Here is a 21,293-nt window from a genome sequence, read left to right as displayed (position 1 = left end):
TGAAGAGATAATAAAACATCAGAAGGAATCTATTTATATGCATAGAAAGTTCAAGTTCATGGGATCCAGGGTCAGAATCTTTTTTTTTTTTGTCAAAAAAATCTCATCCTTTATCCACAAGAAGAAACATTAGAAAATCATAAGTCTGTAAAGAAGGTTCAAGTTCAAAGACTCTTTTGCAAAAATAAGTTCAAAGGGTCATCCTTGAAGAGATAAAAAAAAACATCAGAAGGAATCTATTTATATGTATAGAAAGTTCAAGTTCATGGAATCAAGCGTCAGATTTTTTTTTTTTTATTGCCAAAAATGTCTTCCTTGACCTACTGATGAAACAACAGGTAGTCATAAAGTCTGTGTAGAATGTTCAAGTTCAAAGGCTATTTGGCCACAAATAGGTTCAATAGGTCATCCCTGAACCACTGCATCAGAAGGAATCTTTTTATATGCATAGAAAGTTCAAGTTCATGGGATCCAGGGTCAGAATCTTTTTTTTTTTTTTGTCAAAAAAATCTCATCCTTGATATACTGAAGAAACAACAGAAAGTCATAAGTCTGTAAAGAAGGTTCAAGTTCAAAGACTCTTTGGCCAAAAATAAGTTCAAAGGGTCATCCTTGAAGAACTAATAAAACAGCAGAAGGAATCAATTTATATGTATAGAAAGTTCAAGTTCATTGATCTATGGTCAGATTTTTGTCCCTTTGCCAAAAAATGTCTTCCTTGCCCTACTGATGAAACAACAGGTAGTCATAAAGTCTGTGTAGAATGTTCAAGTTCAAAGACTATTTGGCCACAAATAGGTTCAATAGGTCGTCCCTGAACGACTGCATCAGAAGGAATCTTTTTATATGGATAGAAAGTTCAAGTTCATGGGATCCAGGGTCAGAATCTTTTTTTTTTTTTGTCAAAAAAATCTCATCCTTGATATACTGAAGAAACAACAGAAAGTCATAAGTCTGTAAAGAAGGTTCAAGTTCAAAGACTCTTTGGCCAAAAATAAGTTCAAAGGGTCATCCTTGAAGAGCTAATAAAACAGCAGAAGGAATCTATTTATATGTATAGAAAGTTCAAGTTCATTGAATCTATGGTCAGATTTTTGTCTTTTTGCCAAAAATGTCTTCCTTGACCTACTGATGAAACAACAGGTAATCGTAAAGTCTGTGTAGAATGTTCAAGTTCAAAGGCTATTTGGCCACAAATAGGTTCAATAGGTCATCCCTGCACCACTGCATCAGAAGGAATCTATATATATGCATAGAAAGTTCAAGTTCATGGGATCCAGGGTCAGAATCTTTTTTTTTTGTCAAAAAATCTCATCCTTGATATACTGAAGAAACAACAGAAAGTAATATGTCTGTAAAGAATGTTCAAGTTCAAAGACTATTTGGCCACAAATAAGTTCAAAAGGTCATCTTTGAACCACTGCATCAGAAGGAATCTATTTATATGCATAGAAAGATCAAGTTCATGGGATCCAGGGTCAGAATCTTTTTTTTTTTGTCAAAAAAATCTCATCCTTTATCCACAAGAAGAAACAACAGAAAATCATAAGTCTGTAAAGAAGGTTCAAGTTCAAAGACTCTTTTGCAAAAATAAGTTCAAAGGGTCATCCTTGAAGAGATAAAAAAAACATCAGAAGGAATCTATTTATATGTATAGAAAGTTCAAGTTCATGGAATCAAGCGTCAGATTTTTTTTTTTTTTTTATTGCCAAAAATGTCTTCCTTGACCTACTGATGAAACAACAAGTAGTCATAAAGTCTGTGTAGAATGTTCAAGTTCAAACGCTATTTGGCCACAAATAGGTTCAATAGGTCGTCCCTGAACCACTGCATCAGAAGGAATCTTTTTATATGCATAGAAAGTTCAAGTTCATGGGATCCAGGGTCAGAATCTTTTTTGTTTTTGTCAAAAAAATCTCATCCTTGATATACTGAAGAAACAACAGAAAGTCATAAGTCTGTAAAGAAGGTTCAAGTTCAAAGACTCTTTGGCCAAAAATAAGTTCAAAGGGTCATCCTTGAAGAGCTAATAAAAGAGTAGAAGGAATCAAATTATATGTATAGAAAGTTCAAGTTCATTGATCTATGGTCAGATTTTTGTCTTTTTGCCAAAAAAATGTCTTCCTTGACCTACTGATGAAACAACAGGTAGTCATAAAGTCTGTGTAATATGTTCAAGTTCAAAGATATTTGGCCACAAATAGTTTCAATAGGTCATCCCTGAACCACTGCATCAGAAGGAATCTTTTTATGTGCATAGAAAGTTCAAGTTCGTGGATTCCAGGGTCAGAATCTTTTTTTTTTTTTTTTGTCAAAAAATCTCAATCCTTGATATACTGAAGAAACAACAGAAAGTAATACGTCTGTAAAGAATGTTCAAGTTCAAAGACTATTTGGCCACAAATAAGTTCAAAAGGTCACCCTTGAACCACTGCAACAGAAGGAATCTTTTTATATGCATAGAAAGTTCAAGTTCATGGGATCCAGGGTCAGAATATTTTTTTTTTCTTTGTTAAAAAAATCTCATCCTTGATCTACAAGAAGAAACAACAGAAAATCATAAGTCTGTAAAGAAGGTTCAAGTTCAAAGACTCTGGCAAAAATAAGTTCAAAGGGTCATCCTTGAAGAGATAATAAAATATCAGAAGGAATCTATTTACATGTATAGAAAGTTCAAGTTCATGGAATCAAGTGTAAGAATTTTTTTTTTTTTTTTTGCCAAAAAATGTCTTCCTTGACCTACTGATGAAACAACAGGTAATCGTAAAGTCTGTGTAGAATGTTCAAGTTCAAAGGCTATTTGGCCACAAATAGGTTCAATAGGTCATCCCTGCACCACTGCATCAGAAGGAATCTATATATATGCATAGAAAGTTCAAGTTCATGGGATCCAGGGTCAGAATCTTTTTTTTTGTCAAAAAATCTCATCCTTGATATACTGAAGAAACAACAGAAAGTAATACGTCTGTAAAGAATGTTCAAGTTCAAAGACTATTTGGCCACAAATAAGTTCAAACGGTCATCCTTGAACCACTGCATCAGAAGGAATCTATATATATGCAAAGAAAGTTCAAGTTCATGGGATCCAGGGTCAGAATCTTTTTTTTCTTTGTTAAAAAAATCTCATCCTTGATCTACAAGAAGAAACAACAGAAAATCATAAGTCTGCAAAGAAGGTTCAAGTTCAAAGAATCTTTTGCAAAAATAAGTTCAAAGGGTCATACTTGAAGAGATAATAAAACATCAGAAGGAATCTATTTAAATGTATAGAAAGTTCAAGTTCATGGAATCAAGCGTCAGATTTTGTTTTATTTTTTTGCCAAAAAATGTCTTCCTTGACCTACTGATGAAACAACAGGTAGTAATAAAGTCTCTGTAGAATGTTCAAGTTCAAAGACTATTTGGCCACAAATAGGTTCAAAAGGTCATCCTTGAACCACTGCATCAGAAGGAATCTATTTATATGCATAGAAAGTTCAAGTTCATGTGATCCAGGGTCAGAATATTTTTTTTCTTTGTTAAAAAAATCTCATCCTTGATCTACAAGAAGAAACAACAGAAAACCATAAGTCTGTAAAGAAGGTTCAAGTTCAAAGACTCTTTGGCAAAAATAAGTTCAAAGGGTCATCCTTGAAGAGATAATAAAACATCAGAAGGAATCTATTAACATGTATAGAAAGTTCAAGTTCATGGGATCCAGGGTCAAAATCTTTTTTTTGTCAAAAAAATCTCATCCTTGATATACTGAAGAAACAACAGAAAGTTATAAGTCTGTAAAGAAGGTTCAAGTTCAAAGACTCTTTGGCCAAAAATAAGTTCAAAGGGTCATCCTTGAAGGGCTAATAAAACAGCAGAAGGAATCTATTTATATGTATAGAAAGTTCAAGTTCATTGAATCTATGGTCAGATTTTTGTCTTTTTGCCAAAAAATGTCTTACTTGACCTACTGATGAAACAACAGGTAGTCAGAAAGTCTGTGTAGAATATTCAAGTTCAAAGACTATTTGGCCACAAATAGTTTCAATAGGTCATCCCTGAACCACTGCATCAGAAGGAATCTTTTTATATGCATAGAAAGTTCAAGTTCATGGGATCCAGGGTCAGAATCTTTTTTTTTTTTGTCAAAAAAATCTCATCCTTTGATCTACAAGACGAAACAACAGAAAATCATAAGTCTGTAAAGAAGGTTCAAGTTCAAAAACTCTTTGACAAAAATAAGTTCAAATGGTCATCCTTGAAGAGATAATAAAACATCAGAAGGAATCTATTTATATGTATAGAAAGTTCAAGTTCATGGAATCAAGCGTCAGATTTTGTTTTTTTTTTTTTTGCCAAAAAATGTCTTCCTTGACCGACTGATGAAACAACAGGTAGTCATAAAGTCTTGTGGAATGTTCAAGTTCAAAGACTATTTGGCCGCAAATAGGTTCAATAGGTCATCCCTGAACCACTGCATCAGAAGGAATCTTTTTATATGCATTGAAAGTTCAAGTTCATGGGATCCAGGGTCAGAATCTTTTTTTTTTGTCAAAAAATCTCATCCTTGATATACTGAAGAAACAACAGAAAGTAATACGTCTGGAAAGAATGTTCAAGTTCAAAGACTATTTGGCCACAAATAAGTTCAAAAGGTCATCCTTGAACCACTGCATCAGAAGGAATCTATATATATGCATAGAAAGTTCAAGTTCATGGGATCCAGGGTCAGAATCTTTTTTTTTTTTTGTCAAAAAATCTCATCCTTGATATACTGAAGAAACAACAGAAAGTAATACGTCTGTAAAGAATGTTCAAGTTCAAAGACTATTTGGCCACAAATAAGTTCAAAAGGTCATCCTTGAACCACTGCATCAGAAGGAATCTATTTATTTGCATAGAAAGTTCAAGTTCATGGGATCCAGGGTCAGAATCTTTTTTTTTTTTTGTCAAAAAAAATCTCATCCTTTATCCACAAGAAGAAACAACAGAAAATCATAAGTCTGTAAAGAAGGTTCAAGTTCAAAGACTCTTTTGCAAAAATAAGTTCAAAGGGTCATCCTTGAAGAGATAAAAACAAATCAGAAGGAATCTATTCATATGTATAGAAATTTCAAGTTCATGGAATCAAGTGTCAGATTTTTTTTTTTTTTTTATTGCCAAAAAATATCTTCCTTGACCTACTGATGAAACAACAGGTAGTCATAAAGTCTGTGTAGAATGTTCAAGTTTAAAGACTATTTGGCCACAAATAGTTTCAATAGGTTATCCCTGAACCACTGCATCAGAAGGAATCTTTTTATATGCATAGAAAGTTCAAGTTCATGGGATCCAGGGTCAGAATCTTTTTTTTGTGAAAAAAATCTCATCCTTGATATACTGAAGAAACAACAGAAAGTCAAAAGTCTGTAAAGAAGGTTCAAGTTCAAAGATTTTTTGGCCAAAAATAAGTTCAAAGGGTCATCCTTGAAGAGCTAATAAAACATCAGAAGGAATCTATTTATATGTATAGAAAGTTCAAGTTCATAGAATCCAGGGTCAGAATTTGTTGTCCAAAAAGTCATATTTGAACTTCTAATTCTTAAACATTGATGAAACATTAGAAGGATTGTATTATTATGTATTACTATGTGTGTAGAAGGTTCAAGTTCATAGATTCCAGGGTCAGAAAAATATAGTTCAAAAAGTCTTGTTTGAACTTCTGAAGAAACACCATAAAGTCATAAGTATGTTTATATATTTCAAGTTTGAAGAATCACTGGCCAAAAATGTATTCAAAATTTCACTCTTGAACTACTGATAACTTTACTATGTATAGAAAGTTCAGGTTCATAGGATCCAGGGCAGAATTTTTATTTTTCAACAAAAGTTATCCTTGAACTACTGATGAAACATAAAAAGAATATATATATATATATATATATATATATATATATATATATATATATATATATATATATATATATATATATATATATATATATATATATATATATATATATATATATATATATATATATATATATATATATATATATATATATATATATATTCAAGTTCGATCTCTCTGTGCAAATAAATTAGTTCAAAAGTTTATTAGCCACTGCATACAAAAAAACTTATGCAATGAGATTAGTGCTTTTGCATTGCATTGCATTGCATACGAAAAAACTTGTGCATTGAAGACTTTTGCATGCATGGCATACAAAAACCTTTTGTGCATTGAATAAATGAGTGTTTTTGCATTGCATTGCATTTAAGTCGCTGTGCAACTGAGAAAGTGTTTTTGAATTACATTGAATATCAAAATACTTGCGCAATGAGACGAGTGCTTTTGCATTGCATTGCATTGCATACAAAAAAACTTATGCAATGAGGAGATTAGTGCTTTTGCATTGCATTGCATACGAAAAACTCTTGCATTGAAGACTTGCATGCATTGCATAGGAAAACCTTTTGTGCATTAAAGAAATTAGTGTTTTTGCATTGCATTGCATTTACGTCGATGTGCACTGAGGAAGTGTTTTTGCATTGCATTGAATATGAAAAAACGTTTGCATTTGCATTGCATTGCATGAGAACAAAACAAAACATTTGCATTGCATTTAAGTCGCTGTGCAACTGAGGAAGTGTTTTTGAATTGCATTGAATATCAAAATACTTACGCAATGAGACGAGTGCTTTCCCATTGCATTGCATACAAAAAAACTTATGCAATGAGGAGATTAGTGCTTTTGCATTGCATAGCATAAAAAACTCGCTTTGCACCGAAGAGACCTTTGCTTTGCAATGAAAGCGTTCTCGATTAGCGCTTTGCATTGCATATAATATTCCGCTATGCAATGAAGAGATTACTGCTTTTGCATTGCATTGCATACGAAAAAACACGTGCATTGAAGTCTTTTGCATGCAGTGCATACAGAAACCTTTTGTGAATTGAGGGATTAGTGCTTTTGCATTGCATTGCATTTAAGTCGCTGTGCAACTGAGGAAGTGTTTTTGAAATTGCATTGAATATCAAAATACTTGCGCAATGAGACGAGTGCTTTCCCGTTGCATTGCATACAAAAAAAAACTTATGCAATGAGGAGATTAGTGCTTTTGCATTATATTGCATAAAAAACTCGCTTTGCACCGAAGAGACCTTTGCTTTGCAATGAAAGTGTTCTCGATTAGCGCATTGCATTGCAATAATATTTCGAAATGCAATGAAGAGAACACTGCTTTTGCATTGCATTGCATACGAAAAAACACGTGCATTGAAGTCTTTTGCATGCAGTGCATACAGAAACCTTTTGTGAATTGAGGGATTAGTGCTTTTGCATTGCATTGCATTAAAAAAACTCGCTGTGCATCGACAAGGCAGTACCTTTGCATTGCCTAGAAAGTGTCGTGGATTTAAGAATTAGTGCTTTTGCATTGCATAATAATATTTCGTTGTGCAATGAAGAGATTAGTGCTTTTGCATTGCATTGCATTGCATACGAAAAAACACGTGCATTGAAGTCTTTTGCATGCAGTGCATACAGTAACCTTTTGTGAATTGAGGGATTAGTGCTTTTGCATTGCATTGCATAAAAAAAACTCGCTGTGCATCGACAAGGCAGTACCTTTGCATTGCCTAGAAAGTGTCGTGGATTTAAGAATTAGTGCTTTTGCATTGCATAATAATATTTCGCTGTGCAATGAAGAGATTACTGCTTTTGCATTGCATTGCATTGCATACGAAAAAACTTGTGCATTGAAGACTTTTGCATGCATGGCATACAAAAACCTATTGTGCAATGAATAAATGAGTGTTTTTGCATTGCATTGCATTTAAGTCGCTGTGCAACTGAGGAAGTGTTTTTGAATTGCATTGAATATCAAAATACTTGCGCAATGAGACGAGTGCTTTCCCGTTGCATAGCATACAAAAAAACTTATGCAATGAGGAGATTAGTGCTTTTGCATTGCATTGCATAGAAAACTCGCTTTGCACCGTAGAGACCTTTGCTTTGCAATGAAAGCGTTCTCGATTAGCGCTTTGCATTGCATATAATATTTCAATATGCAATGAAGAGATTACTGCTTTTGCATTGCATTGCATACAAAAAAACACGTGCATTGTAGTCTTTTGCATGCAGTGCATACAGAAACCTTTTGTGAATTGAGGGATTAGTGCTTTTGCATTGCATTGCATAAAAAAACTCGCTGTGCATCGACAAGGCAGTACCTTTGCATTGCCTAGAAAGTGTCGTGGATTTAAGAATTAGTGCTTTTGCATTGCATAATAATATTTCGCTGTGCAATGAAGAGATTAGTGCTTTTGCATTGCATTGCATTGCATACGAAAAAACTTGTGCATTGAAGACTTTTGCATGCATGGCATACAAAAACCTTTTGTGCATTGAATAAATGAGTGTTTTTGCATTGCATTGCATTTAAGTCGCTGTGCAACTGAGGAAGTGTTTTTGAATTGCATTGAATATCAAAATACTTGCGCAATGAGACGAGTGCTTTCCCGTTGCATTGCATACAAAAAAAATTATGCAATGAGGAGATTAGTGCTTTTGCATTATTGCATACGAAAAAACTCGTGCATTGAAGACTTGCATGCATTGCATAGGAAAACCTTTTGTGCATTAAAGAAATTAGTGTTTTTGCATTGCATTTACGTCGATGTGCACTGAGGAAGTGTTTTTGAATTGCATTGAATATCAAAATACTTACGCAATGAGACGAGTGCTTTCCCATTGCATTGCATTGCATACAAAAAAACTTATGCAATGAGGAGATTAGTGCTTTTGCATTGCATAGCATAAAAAACTCGCTTTGCACCGAAGAGACCTTTGCTTTGCAATGAAAGCGTTCTCGATTAGCGCTTTGCATTGCATATAATATTTCGCTATGCAATGAAGAGATTACTGCTTTTGCATTGCATTGCATTGCATTGCATTGCATTGCATACGAAAAAACACGTGCATTGAAGTCTTTTGCATGCAGTGCATTGCATTGCATTTAAGTCGCTGTGCAACTGAGGAAGTGTTTTTGAATTGCATTGAATATCAAAATACTTGCGCAATGAGACGAGTGCTTTCCCGTTGCATTGCATACAAAAAAAACTTATGCAATGAGGGGAGATTAGTGCTTTTGCATTGCATTGCATAAAAAACTCGCTTTTCACCGAAGAGACATTGCCGTTGCATTGCAGAGAACTCGTGCATTGAAGATATTAGCACTTTTGCTTTGCATATAACAATTCACTGTGCAATGAAAAGATAAGTGCTTTTGCATTGCATTGCATAAGAAAAAACATGTGCATTGAGGAAATTAGTGTTTTTGCCTTGCATTTCATAAAAAAAAACTCGCTGTGCATTGACGAGGCATACCTTTGAATTGCAAAGTTGTACATTTAAAGATTAATGCTAATCCATTGCATAAAATATTTGGCTATGCAATGAAGAGATTAGTGCTTTTGCATTGCATTGCATACGAAAAAACTCTTGCATTGAAGACTTGCATGCATTGCATACGAAAAAAAACTCTTGCATTGAAGACTTGCATGCATTTCATAGGAAAACCTTTTGTGCATTAAAGAAATTATTGTTTTTGCATTGCATTGCATTTACGTCGATGTGCACTGAGGAAGTGTTTTTGCATTGCATTGAATATGAAAAAACGTGTGCATTTGCATTGCATTGCATGAGAACAAAACAAAACCTTTGCATTGCCTAGAAAGCGTCATGGATTTAAGAATTAGCGCTTTTCCATTGCATAAAATATTTGGCTATGCAATGAAGAGATTAGTGCTTTTGCATTGCATTTTATTGCATGCGAAAAAACATGTGCATTGAAGACTTGCATGCATTGCATACATAAAAACTTATGCAATGAGGAGATTAATGCTTTTGCATTGCATTGCATAAAAAGAAACTCGCTGTGTATCGACTAGGCAGTACCTTTGCATCGCTTAGAAAGCGTCGTGGATTTAAAAATTAGCGATTTTGCATTGCATAAAATATTTGGCTATGCAATGAAGAGATTAGAGCTTTTGCATTACATTGCTTTGCATACGAAAAACCTCGTGCATTGAAGACTTTTGCATTGCATACATAAAAACTTATGCAGTGAGGAGAGTAGTGCTTTTACATTGCATAGCATAAAAAACTCGCATTGAGACATTGCCTTTGCATTGCATAGAACTCGTGCATTGAAGATATTAGCGCTTTTGCTTTGCATATAACAATTCGCTGTGCAATGAAAAGATAAGTGCTTTTGCATTGCATTGCATAAGAAAAAACATGTACAATGAGGAGATTAGTGTTTTTGCATTGCATTGCATAAAACAACTCGCTGTGCATCGACGAGGCAGTACCTTTGAATTGCAAAGTTGTACATTTAAAGATTAACGCTTTTCCATTGCATAAAATATTTGGCTATGCTATAGATTAGTGCTTTTGCATTGCATTGCATTGCATACGAAAAAACTCTTGCATTGAAGACTTGCAATGCATTGCATACATAAAAACTTATGCAATGAGGAGATTAGTGCTTTTGCAGTGCATTGCATAAAAAACTCGCATTGCACCGGAGACATTTCCTTTGCATTGCATAGATCTCGTGCAATGAAGATATTAGCGCTTTAGCTTTTGTATGTTATCGCGGTGCAATGTAGAGATAAGTGCTTTTGCATTGCATAAGAAAAAACGTGCATAAGAAAATCTTCAAGTTCAAAGACTGTTTGGCCACAAATAGGTTCAATAGGTCATCCCTGAACCACTGCATCAGAAGGATTCTATATATATGCATAGAAAGTTCAAGTTCATGGGATCCAGGGTCAGAATCTTTTTTTTGTCAAAAAATCTCATCCTTTATCTACAAGAAGAAACAACAGAAAATCATAAGTCTGTAAGTTCAAAGACTCAAGTTCAAAGACTCTTTGGCAAAAATGAGTTCAAAGGGTCATCCTTGAACCCCTGCATCAGAAGGAATCTATTTATATGCATAGAAAGTTCAAGTTCATGGGATCCAGGGTCAGAATCTTTTTCTTTCTTTTTTTGTCAAAAAAATCTCATCCTTTATCCACAAGAAGAAACAACAGAAAACCTTAAATCTGTAAAGAAGGTTCAAGTACAAAGACTCTTTGGCAAAAATAAGTTCAAAGGGTCATCCTTGAAGAGATAATAAAACATCATAAGAAATCTATTTATATGTATAGAAAGTTCAAGTTCATGGAATCAAGCGTCAGATTTTTTTTTTATTATTATTATTGCCAAAAAATGTCTTCCTTGACCTACTGATGAAACAACAGGTAGTCATAAAGTCTGTGTAGAATGTTCAAGTTCAAAGGCTATTTGGCCTCAAATAGGTTCAATAGGTCATCCTTGACCCACTGCATCAGAAGGAATCTTTTTATATGCATAGAAAGTTCAAGTTCATGGGATCCAGGGTCAGAATCTTTTTTTTTGTCAAAAAATCTCATCCTTGATATACTGAAGAAACAACAGAAAGTAATACGTCTGTAAAGAAAGTTCAAGTTCAAAGACTATTTGGCCACAAATAAGTTCAAAAGGTCATCCTTCAACCACTGCATCAGAAGGAATCTATTTATATGCATAGAAAGTTCAAGTTCATGGGATCCAGGGTCAGAATCTTATTTATTTATTTATTTATTTTAAATCTCATCCTTTATCTACAAGAAGAAACAACAGAAAATCATAAGTCTGTAAAGAAGGTTCAAATTCAAAGACTCTTTGGCAAAAATAAGTTCAAAGGGTCATCCATGAAGAGATAATAAAACATCAGAAGGAATCTATTTATATGTATAGAAAGTTCAAGTTCATGGAATCAAGCGTCAGATTTTTTTATTTTTTTTTTTCAAAAAATATCTTCCTTGACCTACTGATGAAACAACAGGTAGTCATAAAGTCTGTGTAGAATGTTCAAGTTCAAAGGTTATTTGGCCACAAATAGGTTCAATAGGTCATCCCTGAACCACCGTATCAGAAGGAATCTTTTTATATGCATAGAAAGTTCAAGTTCATGGGATCCAGGGTCAGAATCTTTTTCTTTTTTTTTTGTCAAAAAAATCTCATCCTTTATCCACAAGAAGAAACAACAGAAAATCATAAGCCTGTAAAAAAGGTTCAAGTTCAAAGACTCTTTGGCAAAAATAAGTTCAAAGGGTCATCCTTGAAGAGATAATGAATTATCAGAAGGAATCTATTTATATGTATAGAAAGTTCAAGTTCATGGAATCAAGCGTCAGATTTTTTTTTTTTTATTGCCAAAAAATGTCTTCCTTGACCTACTGATGAAACAACAAGTAGTCATAAAGTCTGTGTAGAATGTTTAAGTTCAAAGGCTATTTGGCCACAAATAGGTTCAATAGGTCATCCCTGAACCACCGCATCAGAAGGAATCTTTTTATATGCATAGAAAGTTCAAGTTCATGGGATCCAGGGTCAGAATCTTTTTTTTTTTTTGTCAAAAAAATCTCATCCTTGATATACTGAAGAAACAACAGAAAGTCATAAGTCTTTAAAGAAGGTTCAAGTTCAAAGATTCTTTGGCCAAAAATAAGTTTAAAGAGTCATCCTTGAAGAGCTAATAAAACATCAGAAGGAATCTATTTATATGTATAGAAAGTTCAAGTTCATTGATTCTATGGTCAGATTTTTGTCTTTGTGCCAAAAAATGTCTTCCTTGACCTACTGATGAAACAACAGGTAGTCATAAAGTCTGTGTAGAATGTTAAAGTTCAAAGACTATTTGGCCACAAATAAGTTGAAAAGGTCATCCTTGAACCACTGCATCAAAAGGAATCTATTTATATGCATAGAAAGTTCAATTTCATGGGATCCAGGGTCAGAATCTTTTTCTTTTTTTTTGTCAAAAAAATCTCATCCTTTATCCACAAGAAGAAACAACAGAAAACCATAAGTCTGTAAAGAAGGTTCAAGTTCAAAGACTCTTTGGCAAAAATAAGTTCAAAGGGTCATCCTTGAAGAGATAATAAAACATCAGAAGGAATCTATTTTTATGTATAGAAAGTTCAAGTTCATGGAATCAAGCGTCAGATTTTTTTTTATTATTGCCAAAAAATGTCTTCCTTGACCTACTGATGAAACAACAGGTAATCATAAAGTCTGTGTAGAATGTTCAAGTTCAAAGACTATTTGGCCACAAATAGTTTCAATAGGTCATCCCTGAACCACTGCATCAGAAGGAATCTTTTTATATGCATAGAAAGTTCAAGTTCATCCAGGGTCAGAATCTTTTTATTGTCAAAAAAATCTCATCCTTGATATACTGAAGAAACAACAGAAAGTCATAAGTCTGTAAAGAATGTTCAAGTTCAAAGACTCTTTGGCCAAAAATAAGTTCAAAGGGTCATCCTTGAAGAGCTAATAAAACATCAGAAGGAATCTATTTATATGTATAGAAAGTTCAAGTTCATGGAATCAAACGTCAGATTATTTATTTATTTTTGCCAAAGGATGTCTTCCTTGACCTACTGATGAAACAACAGGTAGTCGTAAAGTCTGTGTAGAATGTTCAAGTTCAAAGACTGTTTGGCCACAAATAGGTTCAATAGGTCATCCCTGAACCACTGCATCAGAAGGAATCTCTTTATATGCATAGAAAGTTCAAGTTCATGGGATCCAGGGTCAGAATCTTTTTTTTTTTTTTTTTGTTAAAAAAATCTCATAATTTATCTACAAGAAGAAACAACAGAAAGTCATAAGTCTGTAAATAAGGTTCAAGTTCAAAGACTCTTTGGCAAAAATAAGTTCAAAGGGTCATCCTTGAAGAGATAATAAAACATCAGAAGGAATCTATTTATATGAATAGAGAGTTCAAGTTCATGGAATCATGCGTCAGATTTTTATTTTATTTTTATTGCCAAAAAATGTCTTCCTTGACCTACTAATGAAACAACAGGTAGTCATAAAGTCTGTGTAGAATGTTCAAGTTCAAAGGCTATTTGGCCAATCCTGGGGACGGATGCATTGAAAAATGCGTTTCTGCGTTAACATCCGGAACGGGAGCTTGTGCAGGGCCCGATTCAGGACGCGCAGGTCCAGGATTGGCCAGAGCCCACCCCCTTTCTTGGGCACAATGAAGTAGGGACTGTAGAACCCTGTCTTCATCTCGGCTGGAGGAACCGGCTCGATCGCGTCCTTCGCCAGTAGGACCTCGATCTCTGACCGCAAGACTTGAGCATCGCTGCTTCGCACTGAGGTGAAGAGGATGCCCTTGTACTTGGGTGGCCGGCGCGCGAACTGAATCGCGTAGCCGAGTCTGATGGTACGGATGAGCCAACGGGACGGTCGAGGGAGCTGTAGCCACGCTCCCAGGGACCGTACCAGCGGGACCAACGGCACCACAGACATGCCCGGGGTGGGGCAGCGCAACGGAGAGCTCTGGCTCGACTCGGGAGGCCCGGAGGCGGCCCGGAGTGACGCGCAAGCTCTCCTGGTGCTGGCAGGAAGCGGGTGAGAAGGCCCGGAGGCGTCCTCGGAGCCCGCTCGACTGCTCGCTGCCCGGAGGCAGACAGGTGGGATGCTCAGACCCGACTCGGGAGGCCCGTGGGCGGCCCGGAGTGTTGTCTGAGCTTTCCCGGGAGAGGCAGAGAGTGGGTGAGAAGGCCCAGAGGCGTCCTCTGAGCCCACTCTGCTGCCCCCTGGCGAGGGGTGGGGAGGGAGGGAGAGACAAAGCCCGGAGGCATCGTGAACTGCCACCCTGACCCTCTTGGGGCCCAGGGGGATAGGAAACTGCTCTTTCTGTGAGTATGTGGGTACCGCCGAGCTCCGGAGAGCTGGCGGCAGATGTAATGGACCAGTTGGGGCCCCCCGGTCCTCCTCCGGGGGGTGTGGGAGGGATGTGGACATCATCTCCCGAAGAGCAGCTCCTGTCCTCCCTGGGCTGCCTGTCTCAGGGCCGCTTCCCCTTGCGCTTGCCGGCAGGCTTAGCGGTCTGGACAGGTTGGGCGCCACCCTTGCGCCCGGCACCCTGCTTGGCCTGTGGAGGCTGCTGCTTTGGCTTGGCAGGGGCGGAGGCAGACGCCGGGGGACGCCCTCGGCGATGAGCAGGCGGGGGAGCTGCGGCCGGCGACTGGGTGGAGGCAGCAGCAGGTCGCCGGGGCAGGATGTTCCTGATAGCCTCCGTCTGCTTCTGGGCCACCGAGAACTGCTGGGCAAAGTCCTCGATGGCGTCGCCGAAGAGGCCAGCCTGACAGATAGGGGCGTTCAGGAATCGCACCTTGTCCGCTTCACGCATATCTGCCAGGTTCAGCCACAGGTGGCGTTCCTGGACCACCAGAGTGGACATCGCCCGACCCAGGGAGCGTGCAGTGACTTTCGTCGCTCGGAGAGCGAGGTCCGTCGCCGCATGCAGTTCCTGCATAACGCCCTGGTCGGAACTTCCCTCGTGCAGTTCCATGAGCGCTTTGACCTGGTAGACCTGCAGGAGCGCCATGGCATGCAATGCTGATGCGGCTTCTCCACAGGCTGTGTAAGCCTTGCCGGTTAGCCCGGACGAGAACTTACACGCCCGGGAGGGGAGGCGCGGGGCACCACGCCAGTCCGCAGCGGTCTTGGGACACAGGTGCATCGCCACTGACCGCTCGACTGGAGGGATTCCCACGTAACCCTTCACCGCACCGCCATCGAGGGAGGTGAGGACGGAGGAGTCCGTCGATCGTGAGCGAGCGCTATACGGCGCTGCCCACGACTTCGAGATCTCCTGATGCACTTCCGGGAAGAAAGGCACCGGGGCGGGGCGCTGAGAACCAGCACGGGCCATCCCGAGAAACCAATCGTCCAGCCGCGAAGGTTCGGGACACGGTGGAGGGTTCCACTCGAGCCCTACGCTTGCGGCGGCCCGGGAAAGCATAGCCGTAAGCTTTGGGTCAGACTCGGGCAACGCTGTCACACCCGAAGGGGGCAGCGCAGCCGAATCCTCATCCTCAGAGCCCATTAGCTCGTCCCCCGATGCTGCGACCGACATCCTGTCTTCCGCCGGAGCCCCGAAGGAAACGGCTGGCACTCCACGTGAGAGGTCAGCACGCTCCTCCGGAAACTCCACCGGCACAGCGGAGGGGGGAGGGGCCCGAGGAGCCGGGTTTGCCCTGACCGTCACCCTCAGGTCCCCACCCAAGTCATCAGCCAGAGTAGCAGCCCTCTGCTTAGGCGCAGAAGGACCGCTAGACCGGGGGATGCGCGAGGGTGCTCCACCTGCCTTGAGGTATTGGAGTCTGGACCGCAACACTGCAATGGTCATGTTCCCGCAATGAGAACATGACTCATTCACGAACGCAGCCTCCGCGTGCTGAATGCCCAGACACGAGAGACAACGAACGTGACCGTCAAGCGGGGACAGAAAGCGACCGCACCCAGAAACACACGGTTTGAATGACATCTTGAAAAAGACGCAGGGTCAAACCGTGTTGCTCTTTTAGGATGGAAAACTGCTCTTTTAGTTGTGCTGATGCACTCAGGGAGATGACCGCGGTCAGCACGCAGTCCACAGTGCAAGCCTGCGTGTGACACTCAAAGGGGAAAACGCCCAGCGAACCAACAATGGAAGCTCTTTTTTAGTGAATGCAAACGATTGCAACAATGGTCGGTCTCTCGCTGAGAAGCGCTATAACACCCGCACTGGCAGTTCCTTCCTTCTCTCCAAGACTCAGTCTCTAAACACTCTTCGTGGAAACAGCAATGAACTGTTCGGCTCCGAAGTTGAAAGCATTTGATCTACCATTCCACTTCCTATTTATACCCGCGCTGCGGGGCGGAGCGTGAAATGTGTGGATCACATGCCAATCTCCGATTGGCACGTTTTTATACACTCGAAGTGGATAGGTCTCTGAGGGCAGATCCCAATTCGTCGGTTCAGTTCTGACGTACGTCGAACGTGACCGACTGAAAGGGAACAACAGAAAGTCATAAGTCTGTAAAGAAGGTTCAAGTTTAAAGACTCTTTGGCCAAAAATAAGTTCAAAGGGTCATCCTTGAAGAGCTAATAAAACATCAGAAGGAATCTATTTATATGTATAGAAAGTTCAAGTTCATTGAATCTATGGTCAGATTTTTGTCTTTTTGCCAAAAAATGTCTTCCTTGACCTACTGATGAAACAAAAGGTAGTCATAAAGTCTGTGTAGAATGTTCAAGTTCAAAGACTATTTGGCCACAAATAAGTTCAAAAGGTCATCCTTGAACCACTGCATCAGAAGGAATCTATTTATATGCATAGAAAGTTCAAGTTCATGGGATCCAGGGTCAGAATCTTTTTTTTCTTTGTTAAAAAAAAATCTCATCCTTGATCTACAAGAAGAAACAACAGAAAATCATAAGTCTGTAAAGAAGGTTCAAGTTCAAAGACTCTTTGGCAAAAATAAGTTCAAAGGGTCATCCTTGAAGAGATAATAAAACATCAGAAGGAATCTATTTATATGTATAGAAAGTTCAAGTTCATGGAATCAAGCGTCAGATTTATTTATTTATTTATTTTTGCCAAAAAAATGTCTTCCTTGACCTACTGATGAAACAACAGGTAGTCATAAAGTCTGTGTAGAATGTTCAAGTTCAAAGGCTATTTGGCCACAAATAGGTTCAATAGGTCATCCCTGAACCACTGCATCAGAAGGAATCTTTTTATATGCATAGAAAGTTCAAGTTCATGGGATCCAGGGTCAGAATCTTTTTTTTTTTTTGTCAAAAAATCTCATCCTTGATATACTGAAGAAACAACAGAAAGTAATACATCTGTAAAGAAAGTTCAAGTTCAAAGACTATTTGGCCACAAATAAGTTCAAAAGGTCATCCTTGAACCACTGCATCAGAAGGAATCTATTTGTATGCATAGAAAGTTCAAGTTCATGGGATCCAGGGTCAGAATCTTTTTTTTTTTTTTTTTTTGTCAAAAAAATCTCATCCTTTATCTACAAGAAGAAACAACAGAAAATCATAAGTCTGTAAAGAAGGTTCAAGTTCAAAGACTCTTTGGCAAAAATAAGTTCAAAGGGTCATCCTTGAAGAGATAATAAAACATCAGAAGGAATCTATTTATATGTATAGAAAGTTCAAGTTCATGGAATCAAGCGTCAGATTATTTATTTATTTTTGCCAAAAAATGTCTTCCTTGACCTACTGATGAAACAACCGTTAGTCATAAAGTCTGTGTAGAATGTCCAAGTTCAAAGGCTATTTGGCCACAAATAGGTTCAATGGGTCATCCCTGAACCACTGCATCAGAAGGAATATTTTTATATGCATAGAAAGTTCAAGTTCATGGGATCCAGGGTCAGAATCTTTTTTTTTGTCAAAAAATCTCATCCTTGATCTACTGATGAAAACACTGAAAGTCATCAGTCTGTAAAGAAGGTTCAAGTTCACAGACTCTTTGGCCAAAAATGAGTTCAAAGGGTCATCCTTGAAGAACTAATAAAACATCAGAAGGAATCTATTTATATGTATAGAAAGTTCAAGTTCATGGAATCTAGGGTCAGAATTTTTATTTAATTTTTTGTCAAAAAATGTCTTCCTTGACCTACTGATGAAACAACAGGTAGTTGTAAAGTCTGTATATAATGTTCAAGTTCAAAGACTATTTGGCCAACAAATATTTTTAAAAGGTCATCCTTGAACCACTGCATCATATGGAATCTATTTATATGCATAGAAAGTTCATGTTCATGGGATCCGGGGTCAAAAATTATTATTTTTTGGTCAAAAAATCTCATCCTTTATCTACTGATGAAAACACAGGAAGTCATAAAACTGTAAAGAAGGTTCAAGTTCAAAGACTCATTGGCCAAAAATAAGTTCAAAAGGTCCTTCTTGAACCACTGCATCAGAATGAATCTATTTATATTTATAGAAAGTTAAAGTTCATGGAATCCAGGGGTAGAAAACAAATGCTCAAAAAGAAATATTTGAACTTCTGATTTTAAAAAAAAAATGAGAAAGCCTATAAGTGTAAATTTAAATGTAAAGTTCAAAGACTCTTTGGCCAAAAATATATTCAAAAAGTCATACTTGAACTAAAGATTAAATAGCAGAAGAAATCTGTTAGTATGCATAGAACGTTCAATTATTGGATCTAGGATCAAAATGTCTTTTTTCAAAAAATCTCATTCTTGATCTACTGAAGAAAAAACAGATATCATAAGTCTGTAAAGAATGTTCAAGTTCAAAGACTCTTTGGCCAAAAATAAGTTCAAATCCTTGATGGACTAATAAAACATCAGAAGGAATCTATTTTTATATATAGAAAGTTCAAGTTCATGGCATCTAGGGTCATAATTTTTATTTTATTTTTTGTCAAAAAATGTCTTCCTTGACCTACTGATGAAACAACAGGTACTCATAAAGTCTAGGGTAGAATGTTCAAGTTCATTGACTATTTGGCCACAAATAAGTTCAAAAGGTCATCCTTGAACCACTGCATCAGAAGGAATCTATTTATATGCATAGAAAGTTCAAGTTCATGGGATCCAGCGTCAGCATCTTTTTTTTTTTTTGGTCAAAAAATCTCATCCTTGATATAATGAAGAAACAACAGAAAGTCATAAGTCTGTAAAGAAGGTTCAAGTTCAAAGACTCTTTGGCCAAAAATAAGTTCAAAGGGTCATAATTGAAGAGATAATAGAACATCAGAAGGTATCTATTTAAATGTATAGAAAGTTCAAGTTCATGGGATCCAGGGTCAGAATCTTTTTTTTTTTTTTCAAAAAATCTCATCCTTGTTCTACAGATGAAAACACGGAAAGTCATCAGTCTGTAAAGAAGGTTCAAGTTCAAAGACTCTTTGGCCAAAAATGAGTTCAAAGGGTCATCCTTGAAGAACTAATGAAATATCAGAAGGAATCTATTTATATCTATACAAAGTTCAAGTTCATGGAATCTAGGTTTAGAAGTTTTTTATTTTTTGTCAAAAAATGTCTTTCTTGACCTACTGATGAAACAAAAGGTAGTCATAAAGTCTGTGTGGAATGTTCAAGTTCAAAGACTATTTGGCCACAAATAGGTTAAATAGGTTATCCTTGAACCACTGCATCAGAAGGAATCTATATATATATATATATATATATATATATATATATGCATAGAAAGTTCAAGTTCATGGGATCCAGGGTCAGAATCTTTTTTTTTGTGTCAAAAAAATCTCATCCTTGATATACTGATGAAAACACTGAAAGTCATCAGTCTGTAATGAAGGTTCAAGTTTAAAGACTCTTTGGCCAAAAATGAGTTCAAAGGGTCATCCTTGAAGAACTATTAAAACATCAGAAGGAATCTATTCATATGTATAAAAAGTTCAAGTTCATGGATTCTAGGGTCAGATTTTTGTCTTTTTATCAAAAAATATCGTCTTTGATATACTGAAGAAACAACAGAAAGTCATACGTCTGTAAAGAAAGTTCAAGCTCAAAGACTATTTGGCCACAAATAAGTTCAAAAGGTCATCCTTAAACCACTACATTTGAAGGAATGTTGTTATATGCATAGAAAGCTGAAGTTCATGGGATCCAGGGTCAGAATCTTTTTTCTTTTTTTTTGTCAAAAAAATCTCATCCTTGATCTACAAGAAGAAACAACAGAAAATCATAAGTCTGTAAAGAAGGTTCAAGTTCAAAGACTCTTTGGCAAAAATAAGTTCAAAAGGTTATCCTTGAAAAGATTTATAAAATATCAGAAGGAATCTATTTATATGTATAGAAAGTTCAAGTTCATGGAATCAAGCGTCAGATTTTTTTTTTTTTTTTTTTTGCCAAAAAATGTCTTCCTTGACCTACTGATGAAACAACAGGTAATCATAAAGTCTGTGTGGAATGTTCAAGTTCAAAGACTATTTGGTCACAAATAGGTTCAATAAGTCATCCCTGAACAACTACATCAAACAGAATCTATATATATGCATAGAAATTTCAAGTTCATGGGATCCAGCGTCAGAATCTTTTTTTTTTTTTTTTGTCTAAAAATCTCATTCTTGATATACTGAAGAAACAACAGAAAGTCATACGTCTGTAAAGAAGGTTCAAGTTCAAAGACTCTTTGGCCAAAAATAAGTTCAAAAGGTCATCCTTGAAGAGGTAAAAAACATCAGAAGGAATCTATTTATATGTATAGAAAGTTCAAGTTCATTGAATCTAGGGTTAGAAGTTTAATATTTTTTTGTCAAAAAATGTCTTCTTTGATATACTGAAGAAACAACAGAAAGTCATACGTCTGTAAAGATGGTTCAAGCTCAAAGACTATTTGGCCACAAATAAGTTCAAAAGGTCATTCTTGAACCACTGCATCAGAAGGAATCTACATATATGCATAGA

This window comes from Pseudorasbora parva, chromosome 13, assembly GCF_024679245.1.
Source record: "Pseudorasbora parva isolate DD20220531a chromosome 13, ASM2467924v1, whole genome shotgun sequence".
In the NCBI taxonomy this organism is placed as follows: domain Eukaryota; kingdom Metazoa; phylum Chordata; class Actinopteri; order Cypriniformes; family Gobionidae; genus Pseudorasbora; species Pseudorasbora parva.
Note: the sequence above shows the minus strand (reverse complement) of the source record.